This window comes from Saimiri boliviensis, chromosome 12, assembly GCF_048565385.1.
Source record: "Saimiri boliviensis isolate mSaiBol1 chromosome 12, mSaiBol1.pri, whole genome shotgun sequence".
NCBI classification, from domain to species: Eukaryota; Metazoa; Chordata; class Mammalia; order Primates; family Cebidae; genus Saimiri; species Saimiri boliviensis.
The window spans coordinates 112,139,640-112,159,319 of NC_133460.1; positions in this window are offsets into that span (position 1 = coordinate 112,139,640).

The window sequence follows — 19,680 nt, forward strand, 5'->3', positions numbered from 1 at the left end:
AACACCAAAAAATAGTATTGACATAATGTCAGGGGGGATAAAAAGAACGCCAAATAAAGAACTTTAAGTGGAAGATTTAAGTTTCTGAAACACTGATATTAATCCATGTTCTCATATTTTCATTGTGACAGGGATGGGTGAAACACTTTCTACAACTGGAGTCCATCTACAAGATGTTTCTGGGAATTCCTATTTGTGATGGTCCTGCCCAATCCTACCAATATCCATCTCACTTTGTTGTTGTTGTTGTTGTTGTTGTTTTTGCGACAGAGTCTCACTCTGTCCCCCAGTCTGGAGTACAGTGGTGTGATCTTTGCTCACTGCAACCTCCACCTCCTGGGTTCAAGTGAATCTCCTGCCTCAGCCTCCCAAGTAACTGGGATCATAGGTGTGTGCCACCACACCCAACTAATTTTTTGTATTTTTAGTAGAGACGGGGTTTCACCATGTTGGCCAGGCTGGTCTTGAACTCCTGACCTCATGATTCACCCCCCCCATAGCCTCCTAAAGTGCTGGGATTACAGCTGTGAGCCACTGCACCCATCCAACATCTCACTTTTAATATTTCTTCTACCATAGCCTGTCAGGTTTTATTTAAATACCCCAGATAGTCTTCAGCAGATACTGGTGTGTTTGTATCAAAAGTTACTTATGTTAAGGGGTGAGCATCGTTTAAATCCCTAGGAAAGTGTCTTCCAGAAAGAAATGCTTGAAATAATTCAGTGCTCCATGTGCTGAGTATTTAAATGTCAATTTATTTTATCTGACAAATACTTTAATATTATAGTAATAATAATCATAGTAATGTACAAATTTACACATGTATGAATGCCTCGGTGGATGCGTATAACAGGTCATATGTACTCAAAATATTTTGTTGCGTGAGACATTCTGCAAAACACATTGCCACCTCCTTTCACCTTCTTTTTTTTTCCTTTTCTTTTAGATAAATGTGTTTATCTGTATGTGGCTATTTGTCAAGTAGCTTCCATGGGTAACACTGAGGAGTACAGCAATTCCTCCATTTTAACATCGGCCGTGAATTCAAACAAGATTCCTTCCCAGCAGTTTAATCTCAAAGCCTCCCGAAGCATCGCAGTGGAAACAACTGCTCCATTTATATAACCCCGGAAGATTAAACCCCGGGTGCCTGCATGGTTCTAATCCAGTACAACCATAGCCATGTCAATTCCCATTTTTACTGAGAGGGAGATCTAAGTGGCAGCATTTCCTTAACTATTAATGGTTTAAGAAAAGCATTTTACAGTGCGTTGTTTCCAGAAACAGCTATGCCCCCTGGAAGGAAAGTACCTCTTAACCACACAAAATAGTAGTCAAAACCAATTACTTCAACACGGGGACACTCTATTATTATAAAGCCAGTAAGGGGGGCACCTGCTTTCCTCACACGAAGGCAGCAGCCAGGTTTCTATACATCTTCTGCTCTCCAAGGTAAAGATGTGCATTTGGCATTTCCATACCCACTGTATGCAGCAGTTATCCTCCCCAGAAACTGCCAGAGTCCTTCTCTTGTAACCAAAACCAGCCTTCTGTTCCCTGAATATTAAAACCCCAAGAAGTTGCCTGGCTTATTTATACCACTATCCCTCTCACAGCAGACAGAGATACAGCACACAGCAACACGGTCACAAATACTAAGATAAAAGGTTATGATTTATAGACAAAGACTATGTTTTTAAATGAACAATATTCATTGTAAAAATTATTTTGTTTTAAAAAGTACTTGTAAATATAAATAATAAATAAATAAATAAAACTAGCATAAATTTGAATCTAAAGGACATATATAGATTGAAGACTGCAACCAATAGTTGCAGAACACACATTCTTTTCAAACACGTAAGACAGATTAGTAAAAATCGCAGCCATCTCTGATTACAAAGCAAATGCCAACACATTTCAACAACTAGAAGCTATCAAAATGTCCATCCAGAATGGTAAAATTGTGTATAATTATGTATATTCTTTCTTTTTCTTTCTTTCTTTTTTTTTTTTCAGACACAAGGTCTTGCTCTGTCGTCAAGGCTGGAGTGCACTGGTACCATTGTAGCTCACTGCAACCTCAAGCTCCGGGGCTCAAGTGATCCTCCCACCTCAGCCTCTGAGTAGCTGGGACCACAAATACAAACCATCATGACTGGTTAATTTTTAAATTTTCTGTAGAGATGGGAATCTCACTACGTTGCCCCGGCTGGTCTTGAGTCCTGGACCTCAAGTGATCTTCCCATCCTTGGCCTCCGAAAGTGTTGGGATTATAGGCATGAGCCACTGCACCTGGGAGGTATGTTATTTCAATCAAACAGTTATGTAAACAAATGACAACTACAGTGAATATTTTACAGTTCTCATAAAGACTAGAGATGTCAGACATAATTACATACTTTATTATTTAATTTTTATGAGGTTTAATAATGTCAGACAAAATGTAGTGTTCAGAGATGCACGTTTAAAAATAAAACTCAGGTTGGGTGTGGTGGCTTACGCCTGTAATCCCAGCAGTTTGGGAGGCCGAGGCAGGAGGATCACTTGAGATCAGGAGTTTGAGACCAGCCTGGCCAACATGGTGAAACTCCATCTCCACTAAACAGATTAGTAAAAATTAGCCAGCTGTGGCGGAGGGCGCCTGTTGTCACAGCTACTTGGGAGGCTAATGTTTTATGCAGGAAACACACCAGGGGAGAAGACAAGACACACACACACACACACACACACACACACACAATACCTTTAAGGGCAAATGAGCTTTAATCCCTTGTAAATGGCAATGCAGATATAATAAGCAAATGATATAATAAGAAAATCAATATAATAAGCAGATTGATATAATAAGCATATTGCAATGGGAAGAGGTGAAGGGAAAAGATATTTACACTCGCCAGACTATGGAGGATTCACCACCAGACTGGGAAGCAGCAGCCTGGGCTCCAGTGTTGGCCACTCATCCTCGCACAGTCGAGGGGTCTGATGAAGCTTCTGTGTGGTCTGGGACAGTAGTTTTTTTTTTTTTTTTTTTTTTTTTTGAGATGGAGTTTCACTCTTGTTACCCAGGCTGGAGCGCAATGGCGCAATCTCGGCTCACCGCAACCTCCGCCTCCTGGGTTCAGGCAATTCTCCTGCCTCAGCCTCCTGAGTAGCTGGGATTACAGGTACGCGCCACCATGCTCAGCTATTTTTTTGTATTTTTAGTAGAGACGGGGTTTCACCATGTTGACCAGGATGGTCTCGATCTCTTGACCTCATGATCCACCCGCCTCGGCCTCCCAAAGTGCCGGGATCACAGGCTTGAGCCACCGTGCCCAGCTACAGTAGCTCTTTTTGTAACGAGTTGTTTGACCTGAGGTCCAGTCCCGAGGGTCCTTCATGACTGGGCTCAAGGAACACAAAACGGTCGGCTTGTTTTTGCCGATTGTCTATTGCTTTTCAATAACTAATGTATAGATATAGATTGAAATAGAGATTTCTCCGAAACAGTGCTGGATGAATGCCTCAAAGGGCTCATACAGCATGTTCAGGGACTTGGTAACCATTGTTGATGTCCACTCCAATTGAGTTCAAATTTAGTATTAAACTTTTCCTCCGCAAGGCTGAGACGGCAGAATCGCTTGAACCCAGGAGGAGGTTGCAGTGAGCCGAGATCGCGCCACTGCCCTCCAGCCTGGGTGACACAGAGCGAGACTTGGTCTCAAAATAATAATAATGACAATAATAATAATAATAAAATGTAAAAACTCAAAGTATTTTTATAATGTTATAAAGGCCATAGTGTAAGACTCTGTGGTGAGAAGAGATAGGATGGAGGAAGCCTCTGGAAGAAACGTTCTGTTTTGTGACTTGGTTTAGTCACATGAGTGTTTGCTTCCTGATCACTTGAAACTGTGACTCATGCAGAGTTTGACATTCAGCCTTTTCCACAAAATAAGTTCTTTTAGGACCAGATCACCTCTTTGGCCCAGTTATTTGTACACAAATCCTTGAATTTGATCATGTTCAAGTCCAATTTCTCATTTTTTGAGGGGATTCAAATTATACCACAGTAAGACACTTGAGAATCAACAAATGCAGAGATAAGCTTTATCTGAATTACCCCACATCCCCACCCCATTATCAGACTATTAACTTTACCAATAAGGCCCTATCTTCAGCTATTGATTAGCCACTTTCTTTGTGCCCTTCTGAGAATGAATATTAACAAACAAAATGAATATACTTTGTCTTTTCTGTTGTTAATCTGATTTTTGTCATTTATTTTTCGAGTCAGGGTCTCACTCTGTCACCCAGACTGCGTGGAGTGGTGAGATTTCAGCTCACTGCAACCTTCACCACCTGGGCCCAAGTGATCCTCTCACCTCAGCCTCCTGAGCAGCTGGGACTACAGGTGCATGTCACCATGCTTGGCTAGTTTTTGGATTTTTTTTCAGAGATGAGGATTCATCATGTTATCCAGACTATACTCCAACTCCTGGCTCAAGCAATCTACATCTCCACCTCCAAAGTGCTAGGATTACAGGTGTGAGACACAGTGTCCGTCTCGTTTTTTGTCATTTTACTTTGCAAGGCCCCAAACACTGATTTAAGAGACTAGAGGAAAAATTATTTCTTTCTGACAAATTCTAGGTCTATATGCCATTCCATTTAGAAAATGTATTGAGAATTACAATCTGAAACATGGTAACATTCATCAGCATTGAGGAGGGATCGCTGCTGAACTGTTTCGACAGCTTAGGTTAAATCACAATATGACATTAATTGTTTGCAAAACCAGCTTTTACCTACCTGAAAGATCAATCAACAGTAGTTATTATATTTCCATGTTTTAGCTGTACAGGCTCATTAACATCGAACTCAATTAACTATGTTGGATTTGTGGAGGGGAAATGAAATAATACGGCCTACAGGTAGAAAGAAGGGAGCAACTTGTAACTAATCAATAGGTAGAAAGTGAAATGAAAAGCTTTAAAACGGGCTTTCATAGCCCTGCTCTTTCGTCTCTATTTTGCAATGTTGAGGTGACACTACAGGGAGCTGGATGCGGATGTCACATTCTGTGCCCCTCAGTTCAAAAGAATGGAGATTTTGTCTGGTTATTGCACCTTTTAAACCAATTACATGAAAATTACATGAATTTTTCGAACTAAAAAGAAAATTTGACTTTTTTTTTTTTTTTTTGAGATTAAGTTTCACTTCTGTCATCCAGTCTGGAGTGCAATGATGCTATCTCTCCTCACTGCAACCTCTGCCTCCCCGGTTCAAGTGATTCTACTGCCTCAGACTCCTGAGTAGCTAAGATTACAGGCACCCACCACCATGCCCAGCTAATTTTTTGTGTTTGTGTTTTTAGAGACGGGGTTTTGCCATGTTGGCCAGGCTGGTCTTGAACTCCTGATCTCAGGTGATCTGCCCGCCTTAGCTTCCCAAAGTGCTGAGATTACAGGTGTGAGCCACTGTGCCTGGCCTGAAAATAATAATAATTGACTTGTATGTTTGAACAATAAGTATAATGGTATAAATGAATAACTTACTTGGCGATGTAAATGATTCTTCATTTTGCCAATGACTTTTGTTGCTGTTGTTGTTGTTGTTTGAGACGGAGTTTCACTCTTGTTACCCAGGCTGGAGTGCAATGGTGCGATCTCGGCTCACCACAACCTCCGCCTCCTGGGTTCAGGCAATTCTCCTGCCTCAGCCTCCTGAGTAGCTGGGATTACAGGCACGCACCACCATGCCCAGCTAATTTTTTTTGTATTTTTAGTAGAGACGGGGTTTCACCACGTTGACCAGGATGATCTCGATCTCTTGACCTCGTGATCCACCCACCTCGGCCTCCCAAAGTGCTGGGATTACAGGCTTGAGCCACCGCGCCCGGCCTTGCCAATGACTTTTGTAAATATTTTATCAGCAACTATTTTAAACATTAAAAACTCTGAGTACTTAAATACAAAAATACGAAATTGAATTGCCTTTTATGAAAGCGGCTATGCTAAATGACAAATAAAGAGTCCTTGAGGTCGGTGTGGAGAAAGAGAAATTACTATTAATACTTTCTGCTTTTGTCCTCAAAACAACTGTGCGTTTAGAGTTTAAACTGCGTCTACGAGTGTTGTTTTTTATGCTAGCACATTACTGTGCCTTAGTATCTTCATTTACAAAAAACAGGATCAATTAGCACCTCAAAGTATTATTCAAATAAATGAGTTATTCCTGTCCTTCTTGTCCCAGCATGTGGCAAATGCCCTTGCAAGGGAGCTTGAGATTGTTGTTTAAACTCACACCGATGGCCTTTAAATTCTTCTAACTTTCAAGTTACTATTCTGTTAGGTAGAAGAAAGTGTTGCCTAGATTAATCTCCTCATTCCACAAAAAGATAACAGTAGTAGTTTCACCAGAAGAGAAAATTCCTAAGACCACACTAAACTCACTGAAAGAGTTTATGGTAAGGTTCCTTGGGTCTTCGGTGTTTCTGTTCCATCCTGTGAGTTTTAAACGTTTGAGAAAACTGGTAGGGCACAGTGGCTCATGCCTGTAATCCCAGCACTTTGGGAGGCTGAGGTGGGAGGACCACCTGAGGTCAGGAGTTTGAGACCAGCCTGGCCAACATGATGAAACCCTATGTCTGCTAAAAATACAAAATTAGCCTGGTGTGATGGAGGGTGCCTGTAATCCCAGCTACTCGGGAGGCTGAGGCAGGAGAATTGCTTGAACCCGGGAGGAGGAGGTTGCAGTGAGCCAAGATAGTGCCATTGCACACCAGCCTGGGTAACAAGAACAAAACTCCATCCCCCCCCCCAAAAAAAAAAAAGTTTGAGGAAACTGTATACTTCTCCATAAAGATCCTGGGATTAGAAGAACGTCTCCTCCCAACCATATCACCCGACCAAACACTTAGAAATTGGTTTCTAAATTACAAAATCTTGAATGGAAATATACTAAAGGGTCACTGTATAATAACGAAAATGATTACCATCTGAGACCAAAATGTGTTGTTTTTCCAAGAGAAAGGAAGCTAGAGAAAATGAACAGCTTTTTGAAACCCAGGGAGATCATTTGATTTTTAGGTATCAGAATATGTCAGCAAAAGAGAGACTGTCTCAATAGAACTGAGAATTTGTTTGGCAGGGGGTCACTATAGATCACGGCTTCTTAACCTCTGCATGATTGACATTTGCCACCGAACAATGCCTCACTGTTGGGGGCAGTCTTATGCACTGCGTGGCACTTCGAATCCCGACCTCTGCTCACTGAAGACAGTGGCCAGCCTCTACCTCCTCCTGACAAAGAAAAAAAATCTCCTGGCCTTACAAATGTCTCTTGGGGGGTAATATGGCCCTTGGTTAGGAACCAATTCCATTCACTGATTCAAACCCAAGTCTTTCCAGCTCACATTACTGCTAGACAGTTACCAGAATGCTGAGCGCTGATCGTGTCTTACATGCTGAATACCAAACCTGGCCTCACGCACATACTTAGGAACAAGATGGTCCTTGCCTTTGGTAAACTGAGTCTGGTGGGAGAAACAACCCAAAATTCATTCCTGATGCCGCATGCTAAGAAAGACAAGTTTTCATTAAAGGATTCATCTGAGTTGACATTTATTTTATTTTTATTTTTTATTTTAATTTTTTTGAGACAATGTTACTCTGTCGCCTGGACTGGACTGCAGTGGTGTGATCTCGGCTCACTGCAACCTCTGCCTCCTGGATTCAAGAGATTCTTCTGCCTCAGCCTCCCAAGTAGGTGGGATTTTAGGCACATGCCACCACGCCCAGCTAATTTTTGCATATTTAGTAGAGATGGGGTTTCACCCTGTTAACCAGGCTGGTCTTGAACTCAGAATCTCAAACGATCCACCTGCCTCAACTTCCCAAAGTACTGGGATTGATTAGAGGCATGAGCCACTGCACCTGGCCTTATTTTTATAACTGGGATCTTGCTTTTTTTCCCAGGCTGACCTCAAAATTCCCTGGGCTCAAGGGATCCTACAGCCTCAGCCTCCTGAGTAGGGGCTACAGGTGTGCTGATGTGAGGTGGCATTTTGCTGAAATCTGAAGAATGGAAATAAATTACTCAAGTAGGAGGGTGGGAGAACTTTCCAGTGATGAAATTCAAACAGGGTAAAAGTACAAAGGTGACCTAGGACGTGAAATGCTTTACATGGGAGTAACAAGGTAGGGATGGGGTTGGAAGGATGGGCCCAGGCCAGGATGGGCTTCAGAGCCCAGACCACGCAGGGAGGGACCCCTTCTCAGGCCTCTGGAGGGGTACATGTTAAGAGGCTGACAGCAGCGCTGTTAGTAACTGTGCCTGTTATACAGGGACACGGTTATTACCACCACCAAGCCGGAAGGCAAGAGAAGAGGAAACCTTCTCAGATCACAAACAGGGGGACCTGTTCTCCCATTGTTCAATTTCCACAAGGAGATGAGAATGAAAAACGCCTCCTCTTTTCATTCCCACAGGGGACCTGAGTACCCAGTGGTGCCCAGTGAGGAGAGATTCAGGTAAACACATTGTCCTCTGAAGCTGCCCATATCCAATCAGATTTAAAGTTATCTACCTCTTTTTCCATTGCAAGATTTTTTTTTTTTTTTGGTCAAATCAATTTGAAAATGTTGGCTTGATTTAAACAATCACACACACAGGGTGGCAAGAAAAGAAATAAAATGTTGTGATGGCTGATCACTAGCAGCTCGGGATTGTAGCTCCCACTGAAAGCACAAAGAAGAAGAGGACGCCACACCTTCACATGAATTCTTGTTGCTCACGCACCAGGAGATTCCCAGCGGAGGAGCCCCACGGGTCACCAGCGCGACTCTTGTGACCGGTGAGGCGGTTTTGCCGGCACCTCGGAGCGTCGGTTCTCGGTGCAGAGTCGGAAAAGCACCCTCAATCTTAACGCCGCTGATTTAGTCGGTGCAGTGGGTTGCTCAGATTTCGGCGCTGAGAATCAGTAAGTTGGACGTCCACTCAGAAACCCAATTACAAAGACGGTGATTATAAAGACTACAGATGGATGAATCTACAACGAAGGGAAGAAAACGGTCAAAAAAGGCTGAGAATACCCAAGATCAGAACGCCTCTTCCTCAGCAGGGGATCCCAGTTCCTCATCAGCAACGAAACAGGCTTGATGGAGAACGAGTGGGTTCCAATTACAGAAGCAGGCTTCAAAACGTGGATAATAAGAAACTTCAGTGAATTAAAAGAACTTGTTATAACACAATCTAAAGAAACTAAGAACTTTGAAAAAAGGTTTGACGAAATGTCAACAAGAATACAAAATTTAGAGAGGAAAATAAGTGAATTGATGGAGCTGAAAAACACAATACGAGAACTACGTGAAGTATGCACAAGTTTTAACAGCCGAATTGATCAAGCAGAAGAAAGGATATCAGAGGTCGAAGATCAACTCAATGAAATAAAACAAGAAGACAAGACGAGAGAAAAAAGGATAAAAAGGAACGAGCAAAGTCTCCAAGAAATATGGGACTATGTGAAAAGTCCTAATCTACGCTTGATAGGTGTACCTGAATGTGACGAAGAGAATGAATCCAAGCTGGAAAATACGCTTCAGGACATTATTCAGGAAAATTTTCCCAGCCTAGTAAGGCAGGATAATATTCAACTCCAGGTAATACAGAGAACACCACAGAGATATTCCTTAAGAAGAGCAACTCCAAGGCACATAATCGTCAGATTCACCAGGGTTGAAATGAAGGAGAAAATACTAAGGGCAGCCAGAGAGAAAGGTCAGGTTACCCACAAAGGGAAGCCTATCAGACAGCAGAGCTCTCAGCAGAAACCCTACAAGCCAGAAGAGAGTGGGGGCCAATATTCAACATCCTTAAAGAAAAGAACTTTCAACCCAGAATTTCACATCCAGCCAAGCTAAGCTTCACATGCGAAGGAAAAATAAAGTTTTTTGTGAATAAGCAAGCACTCAGAGATTTCATCACCACCAGGCCTGCTTTGCAAGAGCTTCTGAAAGAACCACTACACATATGAAAAGAACAAACAGTATCAGCCTTTCTAAAAAAATTATCAAAAAGAGCATCAATATAATGAAGAATTTATATCAACTAATGGACAAAATAGCCAGCTAATGACAGTATTAAACTCACATATATTATTATTAATTCCAAATTTAAATTGACTAAATCCCCCAATCCAAAGACAGGCAATTTGAATAAAAAACTAAAACCCATCAGTATGCTGCATCCAGATCCATCTCACATTCAAGGATACACAAAGACTCTAAACAAGGGATGGAGAAAGATTTACCAACCAAACAGAGAGCTAAAATAAATAAATAAAAAACAGAAGTTACAATTAAGCAACAAAGATCAAAAGAAGCAAAGAAGGACATTACATAATGATAAAAGGATCAATGCAACAACAAGAAGAGCTAAAGATCCTAAATATATACGCACCCAATACAGGAATACCTAGACATACAGGACTTATAAAGAGACTTAGACTCCCACATAATAATAGTGGGAGACTTCAACATTAATATTAGACAGATCAATGAGACAGAAAATTAACAACGATATTCAGGTCTTGAACTCAGATCTGGAACAAGTAAATGTAATTAACATTTATAGAACTCTCCACTTTAAATATACAAAATATACACTCTCATCAGTACCACATCATATCAATTTAGAGGTTTAAATGAAATCTTGGTTGGCTCCTTGTTTGTTATTCTCTTCCCTCATTTTCTTTCATGTCTCCATTATTGAGGACAATTGTAGGCATACCCATATTTAGACTGCATTCTAGCCTGGGCAATAAAGCAATACCCCCATCCTCTCTCCCTCTTCCTCTTTCTCTTTCTTCCTCTTCTTTATTAAAAAAAAAAAAAAAAAAAAAAATTTACAGACCCTAAATGCTTTTCTATTATCAGGTCTTGAAGAAATACTATTCCACTTCATTACAACTGCTGTCTTTTTAACTAGTCTTCATCTTAATGATCATCTACAAGAAAGACTATTTGTAGAAGAGCCTAGAAACCAAAGTGACCAAGCCTGTGAGAAATTCCTGAAATGTTATTTCTGGCTTCCATAGCAACTCTAACAGAGGGCGTAAAAAAAAAAAAAAAAAAAAAAAAAAAAAAAAAAAAGGAGAGGTGAGGTCTGACTGTGGCCCAGGATGGTCTCAAATTCTTGGGCTCGAGCAGTCTGCCTGCCTCAGCTTCCCAAATGCTGGGATTACAAGTGTGAGCCTTAAAAGTGAGAGCTTCAGTGGGTTCAATGGCCCCAAGTGAAGACTCTCTAGCCTAGAAAATACAGTTCTTGCTTTCTCTTTCTTTTTAATAACTGTGCTGAGAATTCACAGTACCATACAATTCACACATTTAAAGCATGCACTTCAGTGGTTGCCTTGCCGGCATTGATAGGTAATTTGGAAAAAAAAAAAAAAAAAGAAATAAAATGTTGTAACTATAAGCATTATCTTACAAATTCTCTTTGGTCCTGAATCCTCTCTTGATTCTGGTGATGGTTTCAAGAGTATTCATCTTTATTAAATTTTACACTTTGAACACATATGAAGTTTTCTGCACTCCAATTAGATCTTAATAAAATTGTGCATAAACAAAACGAATCAAACGAAGAAATGAAACAACCACCCCATGTATGCCACTGGGCAGGCTTTGGGAAATGCAGCATGGTCCACTTACAGCCATTCATCTATTAAGTCAGAGGATGTGTACATGTAAAATTGTTTTGTATATTCTTAAATTGCCATCTTCTATGTTTGAGCTAATTTTTCTCTTTCACCATTAAACAACTATAGCAGCATTTTTTTCCATTGAAAGACTCAAGTGTCTGGGAAGTCGCCTCCATCCAGGCAAATTTTGTAAAGCACCTATAGACCCACGCATTTGATCTGCCTCGAATTCTGTTAGTGCTTCCTCGTTCTGTGTGTCTCACCTCTGAAGAGGCTGGGATGTCGCTCTGGGACGACTGCCCTACAGAGGCACCTACGTTGAGGTCCCGAACATCTGTAGGGCAGTCAGCATAAACTCAGTGAGCATCTGCAAATTCACACCAGGCCATGTTGCTTCCCAGCTTACTCCATTCGGAGGCTTCCAGTTGCATTTATTTATTTATTATTGAAGACAGAGTCTCACTCTGTTGCCCAGCCTGGAGTGCAGTGGCACCATCTCGGCTCACTGCAAACTCCGCCTCCCGGGTTCAAGCGATTCTCCTGCCTCCGCCTACCGAATAGCTGGGATTACAGGCACGCACCACACGCCAGGCTAATTTTTGTATTTTTGGTAGAGACAGAGTTCCCCCATGTTGGCCAGTCTGGTCTTGAACTCCTGACCTCAAGTGATCTGCCCACCTTGGCCTCCCAAAGTGCTGGGATTACAGGTGTGAGCCACCGTGTCTGGCTAAAAACACAATCCCAGTTGCTTTTAGAATAGCATTTCAACTTCTGTCTGGCCCTCCGAAGGCCTCCTGGCCTCTTCCGATCTCTTGATCCCGTCCCCCTGGGGTTGTTCCTTCCTGGAAGGTGCCAAGCTCCTTGTGCCTAAGGGCTATTGATTCTGTTGTTACTTACACTGGAATCCTTCCTAGAGGAGGGAGAGGAGGTGAGCTTTGCCACTGAATGAGCCACTCCTGGAGTAGGTGCTGTCAAGGCTCCGGACGAGGAGTCGACCTGGATGTGCCCTGACCAGTGAAGACCTGATCCAGCCACGGGGGCCTCTGCATCAGCCCACCTGCCCATATCACATCAACCACCTGGGCAAAAGGGGACCAGGGCAAAGATCTCAACTCTCCAGCTTTAGAGACAGACATTGAAACAAAACATGACATCAACATTTATATAAAGTGTGGGCTTATGAGCATACATGCACATCTGCTTTTATTAGAAAGAAGCTACAGGAAGATAAACCATACAATGTAAATATGGAGAAGGGAGGGGGTGGGGATGGAAGCCCAGCTTCTCTGAACTGTCTTCTTTGATAGACGTGACTTTTGAACCATGTGAATATTTACATCCATATGAAACCAATTAAATCAATAAAGACGAAAAGAGGAAACCCTAAAAGTAGAAACTAAAACAAAACTGTGTATCACTCAGCAATGCAGCTGCGTAGGGAGGAAAAATTTAGTCATTTAAACACACCAATGTAAGGGTACTTCTCTAGATTAACATTCTCTGGGCATAAAATGAACTGAAAACCAAGATTAATCAGTTTCCAATAATTGTATTGGTAATGGTATTGATGTGTTTCTGAACCCGTATGTTATAGTAGGATGAGGCTAATAAGCAATTATTTGAACATTGCTAGAAATTGGATTTTTTAGCTTTACACAAAAGAAATATAAAGTAAAAAAGTTGTGTTTTGTGGCCCCCATGCAAAAGCAGAAGGGGTCCGCACCCCAAATTTGGTTTGGATATCCGGGCTGATGGTGCCGCATATCCACCCAGAGGGTATGAGAAGGGTTATTACTCACATGATTGAGCTCTGTGACGGGACAGACAGGCCTCCCAGGAGGGTGTGAAATGGCCGGAGAGAGCAAAAAAGGATCTAGTTTGTGGTTAGGGCTGAGGCCTGGTGAGAGCTGGCTGCCTGCCCCATGGTTTGAGGAAGAAGCTGAAGCTTTCTTATCAGTCTGCCCAGATGTAGGGTGGGGGATTGAGGAGAGGGAAGGGTGAGGCTTTAAGCCACCAGCAATCAAACAGCAGACACCAAAAACAGAGTCTGACTCCTTACGGCATTCAGTAAATTCTGTACGGAAAACGTCAGGATGAATTCATGTTGTATTATCTTTCAAAATTTAAAATAAAACAGATTTCCTTATACATCCACTGAAGAAATCTTGAATTTATTTTATAGCTATGAGTGTCCTTACCTGCTAGATTATGACCTTGAGAACCATTTTCCGTTAAAAAGAATCAAGTTTCCTTGTAGAAATGGTGGATTCCAGATTTGGGGCAGGATCTACTGGATGACGCTGGAACATTTTGTCACATCAACGAGCAAGGATGCTCAAAAACAGAAGAAAAGAAAACAAAAAACCTACTGTGATCATGTCTGAAGGACCCAGGAGCCAATCTGAAGAGACCCCCTCTGCTTAACATTGGAAAACTGCCATTTGTAGTAAAAATAATATCTACTGTAATTTGAAACACATCAAATATATTCAAATTCCTCAAGTAATGATACTTTTCAAAAAGAATGGAAGAAAGAAAGGAGGAAGAGAAGCTCATTAAACACCTTTGGACCACACAAGGTGATACGGTTAGGATCTGTGTTCCCGCCCAACTCTCATGTCAAATTGTAACCCCCAATATTGGAGGTGGTGCCTGGAGGGAAGGGATTGGATGTTGGGGGCAGCTTCTTATGGTTGGAACCGTCCCTCTTGGTGCTGTCATTGCATAGTGAGCTCTCCCCACATCTGGTTGTTTAACAGTGTGGCATCTCGCCCCTCTCTTCCTCCTACTCTGACCGCGTGAAGTGCCTTGCTGCACCTTTGCCTTCTGCCATGCTTGGAAGCTTCCTGAGGCCTCCCCAGAAGCACAAGGACAGCCGGCAGAACCATGAGTCAATTAAAATGTTTTTCTTTATAAATCAACCAGTTTCAGGTATTTCTTTATAACAATGCAAGAATGGACTAGTACACAAAGAAACCAGTCATTCTGGCAAAAAAAAAAAAAAAAAAAAGGGACAGGATCAAGCTTTCATCTGCCCAGGTGTTGGGCCTGGACCCCAGAGTAACCCACACAGTTTGATCCTGGGGGAGCTTCTCTCTATAGATGTATAGAAGAAATGAAGAGAAGGAAAATGGACATAGAATATCAAAACTATGTACACCCTTAATGAAAAAATAAATCTAGGCAATTGTTTAACTCGAAGTCTGCTCGTAGCACAAAAGGAGACTGAGTGTGGAGTGTACTCTGTGGGCAGTGTCCACCTTGACCTCTGAATAGTCTGGGAAAAAAATCACCCCGAAGGATCTGCCAGTTTACAGGAACCATGGGGAACAGGAACACTGGGAATCCAAATGTGGGTGACTCTGCAGGGCAAAGAATGTGATTTCTTGCCGGGCGCGGTGGCTCACGCCTGTAATCCCAACACTCTGGGAGGCTGAGGCGGGTGGATCACGAGGTCAAGAGATCGAGACCATCCTGGTCAACATGGTGAAACCCCATCTCTACTAAAGATACAAAAAAATTAGCTGGGCATGGTGGCACGTGCCTGTAATCCCAGCTAATCAGGAGGCTGAGGCAGGAGAATTGCCCGAACCCAGGAGGCAGAGGTTGTGGTGAGCCGAGATTGCGCCATTGTACTCCAGCCTGGGTAACAAGAGTGAAACTCCGTCTCAAAAAAAAAAAAAAAAAGAATGTGATTTCTTCAAAACACTGCAAGGAAACAGAAAAAGAGGGCAAGGGAACCAACTTTTTATTTTATTTTATTTTGAGATGAAGTCTTGCTCTGTCCACCAGATTAGAGTGCAGTGGCACAATTTCAATTCATAGCAACCTCCTCCTCCCAGGTTCAAGCAACTCTCCTGCCTCAACCTCCCAAGTAGCTGGGATTACAGGCACCTGTCACTGTGCCCAGCTAATCTTGCATTTTTAGTAGAGATAGGGTTTTGCCATGTTGGCCGGGTTGGTCTTGAACTCTCGACCTCAAGTGATCTGCCCACCTTGGCCTACCAAAGTGCTGAGATTACAGGCATGAGCCGCCATGCCTGGCCAAGAACCAACATATGTTAAAAGCAGATTAAAGGACTCAGACTTCAGCCATGATGGAGTAACTGGTTTCAGACCTACTCTCCTCCCACCAACAACCTTAAAACCGGACAACATACTTTAGGCAAATCTTTTCGGGTATTCTGCTACAGCCACTGCAAGGCCGATGTAGAGAAAGGAGGCGCGTGACCTGAGCTCCTCATCCCCCTCACTCCCAGATTTCAGTTTGGGTGCAGGGAGGTGAGGCCACATGGAGAGGAACGGTCTCTCTGCTCTAAGAACACAGAGATTGTAGTTTTCGGCTGTGGAGAAAGGTGGGTTTGTGGGTGAGGCTGTGTTGTGTGGGAGGAAGCCGGACAGGGCAGGGGCAGTGGTCTGCCTGAGGGTTGCTGTAAATCCTTAGCCAAGGGCTGGATTTGTAAAGTCCAGGAAAAGACTCTGCAAGGCGACTCCGCAGGGAACGGCTGCTGAGAGAAACATCTGCCCACCTAGATTTTTATATTCAAGGGATATTGTTTGGCTGTGTCTCCACCCAAATCTCATCTTGAATTGTAGCTCCCAAAATTCCCACATGTTGTGGGAGGGACCTGATGGGAGATAATTGAATCATGGGGGCAGTTTCCCCCATACTGTGCTCCTGGTAGTGATTAAGTCCCACCTGACTAAGGTGATTAAGCGCACACCTTAATTAGATGGATAGATACAGTGAAGTATCACAAGATGCTTATGGTTTCATAAGGGGAAACCCCTTTCACTGGGTTCTCATTCTCTCTTCTCTGCTGCCATGTAAGAGTGTCTTTTGCCTTCCGCCATGATTGTGAGGCTTCCCCAGCCATGTGGAACGGTGAATCCCTTAAACCTCTTTTACTTTATAAATTACCCAGACTTGGGTATGTCTATATCAACAGCGTGAAAACAGACTAATACACCAAAGAACAGGCCTTGTTAAAATAAGGGTGAAATAAAGGCATTTTCAGAGACATAAAAACAAAGAGAACTCACTCCCATCCCATCAGGGAAATGCCATCTACACCCACAATGAGAAAGTCACACACCCACCTAAATGGCTCAGATAAAACAGATGGCAAGCAGCAAATGGGGAGGAGGTAGGGCCAGTGGAACTCTCATACTTGGCTGGTGAAAACATTCGTGGTAAACTGTGCTGCAAAAACTCTTCAGCAGTTTCTTACAAAGTTGAATAGACATCTTCACTGTGATCTACTATGAGGCATTTGCTGAAGAGATAGCCAAGGCATGTTGCCACAAGAGACTTGGATAAGCAATTTTACTCAGTGTATCCAAAACCTGGGGACAATCCAAATAGCTGTCAACCGGATATTTCCTAACAGGATGAATCACAATGTAAATTGCATTTTACTCAGATGGTGAAATACTACAAAGGAATTAACAAAAATTACATATGCAATATTGGTATGTGCAACACTGTGGATGAATCTCAAAAACATTACATAGGGTGAAAGAAGGTGGCAGAGAAAAGAATACATTGTTTAATTCTATTTATGTGAATTTCCAAAACAGGCAAAAATACTCTATGATCATAGAAACCGGCTCAGCGGTTTCCTCTGAGCTGGGTTCGTGGGGAGAGCAGAGGGAATTTTCAGAAGTGGTAGAAACTTTTATGTTTTGATTGATGTGATCATATAGTTTGTTCACATTGTCAAAACTCTTAGAGCTCTGTATGTCAGATCTGTTCATTTTACTATGCGTACGTTTTCTTTTCTTTCTTTCTTTCTTTCTTTTTTTACCTTAATTAAAGAAACTTTAAAAACCAACCAGATACAATTTATAGGCCTTATTGGGACTTGAATCGGAAAAAATCAACTGTTAACTACAGTTTTACGAAGCAGTTGGAGAAATGTGAACATTGAAATTTGATGGCATCTAGGAAATATTTGGTGTGGAAATTGGATTATTAGTGTGGCAATGACATCGTTAGGTGACACCTAGCTACATTTACTCCAAAATAACCCCACGAGGGTGGGGTACAGTGTGGTTGAATGTCCTGGGGGTGGGGTTAATAGGTGACACCTAGCTATGAACATCAGTCTCTGAAGTTGGGTGATGGGTACACGGGATTTGTGTTTTCTTTCTTTATTTTCTTTTTCTTTCTCTTTCTTCTCTTTCTCTCTCTCTCTCTCTCTCTCTCTCTCTCTCTCTCTCTCTCTCTCTCTCTCTCTCTTTCTTTCCTTCTTTCCAACAGAGTCTCTTTGTTGCTCAGGCTAGAGTGCAGTGGTGGGACCTTGACTCACCGCAACCTCTGCCTCCCGGGTTCAAGCTATTCTCCTGCCTCTGCCTCCCCAGTACAGGTAACTGAAATTACAGGAGCGTGCCACCACACCCGCTAATTTTTTTATTTTTAGTAGAGACAGGTTTCGCCACCTTGGGCAGGCTAGTCTCGAACTTCCGACCTCAAGTGATCCGCCTGCCTCCGCCTTCCAAAGTGCTGGGATTACAGGTATGAGCCACCACGCCTGGCCAGTTTGTGACTCTTTCTACTTCTGTATATGTTTAAACTTTTGCACGAGAAAAAAGTTTTATAGTTAAGTGTTTCAGCCATGAAGAACATTACGAAGTCAGTCGTGGCGGGAATGGGGCTCCGTGGCAGGGGTGGAGTCGACAGGTGGAGATGCCAGGCCCTAGTGCTGGAGGCGCCCTACGCCTGGGGGCCAGTGGAGTCCCCCTTCCTGGAGACTTCGTGGGTCCTGGTCCCGCAAGGCCTTCTGGCTCTGGGCGGCCTCAGCGCTCCCCCATTTCCCGCCCGCTTCCCGCACAGACAGGACGACCCCGCGTCCAGGGACAGCCTGTCCCCTCGTAGGCAAAGAATTTCCATTAAAATTTCAAGTACACCAATTGCCAGCATTTCAAACAAAAATCCAGCTTTCTGGCTTCTCTTTAAAGAGCAAAGATCAGGTCACCCTCCAGGCCCGGACTCCACCGTCTGCTGCCGTCTAGTGGCCTACAGAGGAGGCCCGGGCGCCCGCGCCCCCAGCCCTCACCCCGCAGCGCCCCCAGCCCGCGCCCCCGCAGCGCCCCCAGCCCGCGCCCCCGGCCCTCACCCCGCAGCGCCCCCGGCCCTCACCCCCGCGGCGCCCCCGGCCCGCGCCCCGCAGCGCCCCCGGCCCTCACCCCCGCAGCGCCCCCGGCCCTCACCCCCGCAGCGCCCCCGGCCCGCGCCCCGCAGCGCCCCCGGCCCTCACCCCCGCGGCGCCCCCGGCCCTCACCCCGCAGCGCCCCCGGCCCTCACCCCCGCAGCGCCCCCGGCCCGCGCCCTGCAGCGCCCCCGGCCCGCACCCCCGCGGCGCCCCCAGCCCCCGTCCCCAGCCCGCACCCCCGCAGCGCCCCCGGCCCTCACCCCCGCGGCGCCCCTGGCCCGCGCCCCGCAGCGCCCCCGGCCCTCACCCCCGCAGCGCCCCCGGCCCTCACCCCCGCAGCGCCCCCGGCCCGCGCCCCGCAGCGCCCCCGGCCCTCACCCCCGCAGCGCCCCCGGCCCTCACCCCCGCAGCGCCCCCGGCCCGCGCCCCGCAGCGCCCCCGGCCCTCAACCCCGCGGCGCCCCCGGCCCGCGCCCCGCAGCGCCCCGCAGTGTCCGGCCCTGGAGCTCGGTGTCTGGGCCCGCAGCGCCACCTGGCGGCCGAGCGGGGCCCCCGCGCCCCTGCGTTCTGGGACGGGGTCCGCCCTGTACCCGCCCCCCAGCGCGCTCCCGAGGCGGTGTCCCGAGGATGCGCGGGCCCGAGGGGATGGCGACGCCGCCCGCGCGGCGCGTTCCTGGCCGCCCGGAGTCTGGAGCAGCGGATCCCACTCGCCGCGGACCCAGGCGAGGCGCAGCGGGACCGGACCGGTGGGCAGGGAAGCGGCGGCCACCCGGGAGCCCAGAACCAGCGACGCCGTGGGACAGGCTCCTTTCACGTGTCCCTGCGCGCCCGCGGGCCGGCGTCA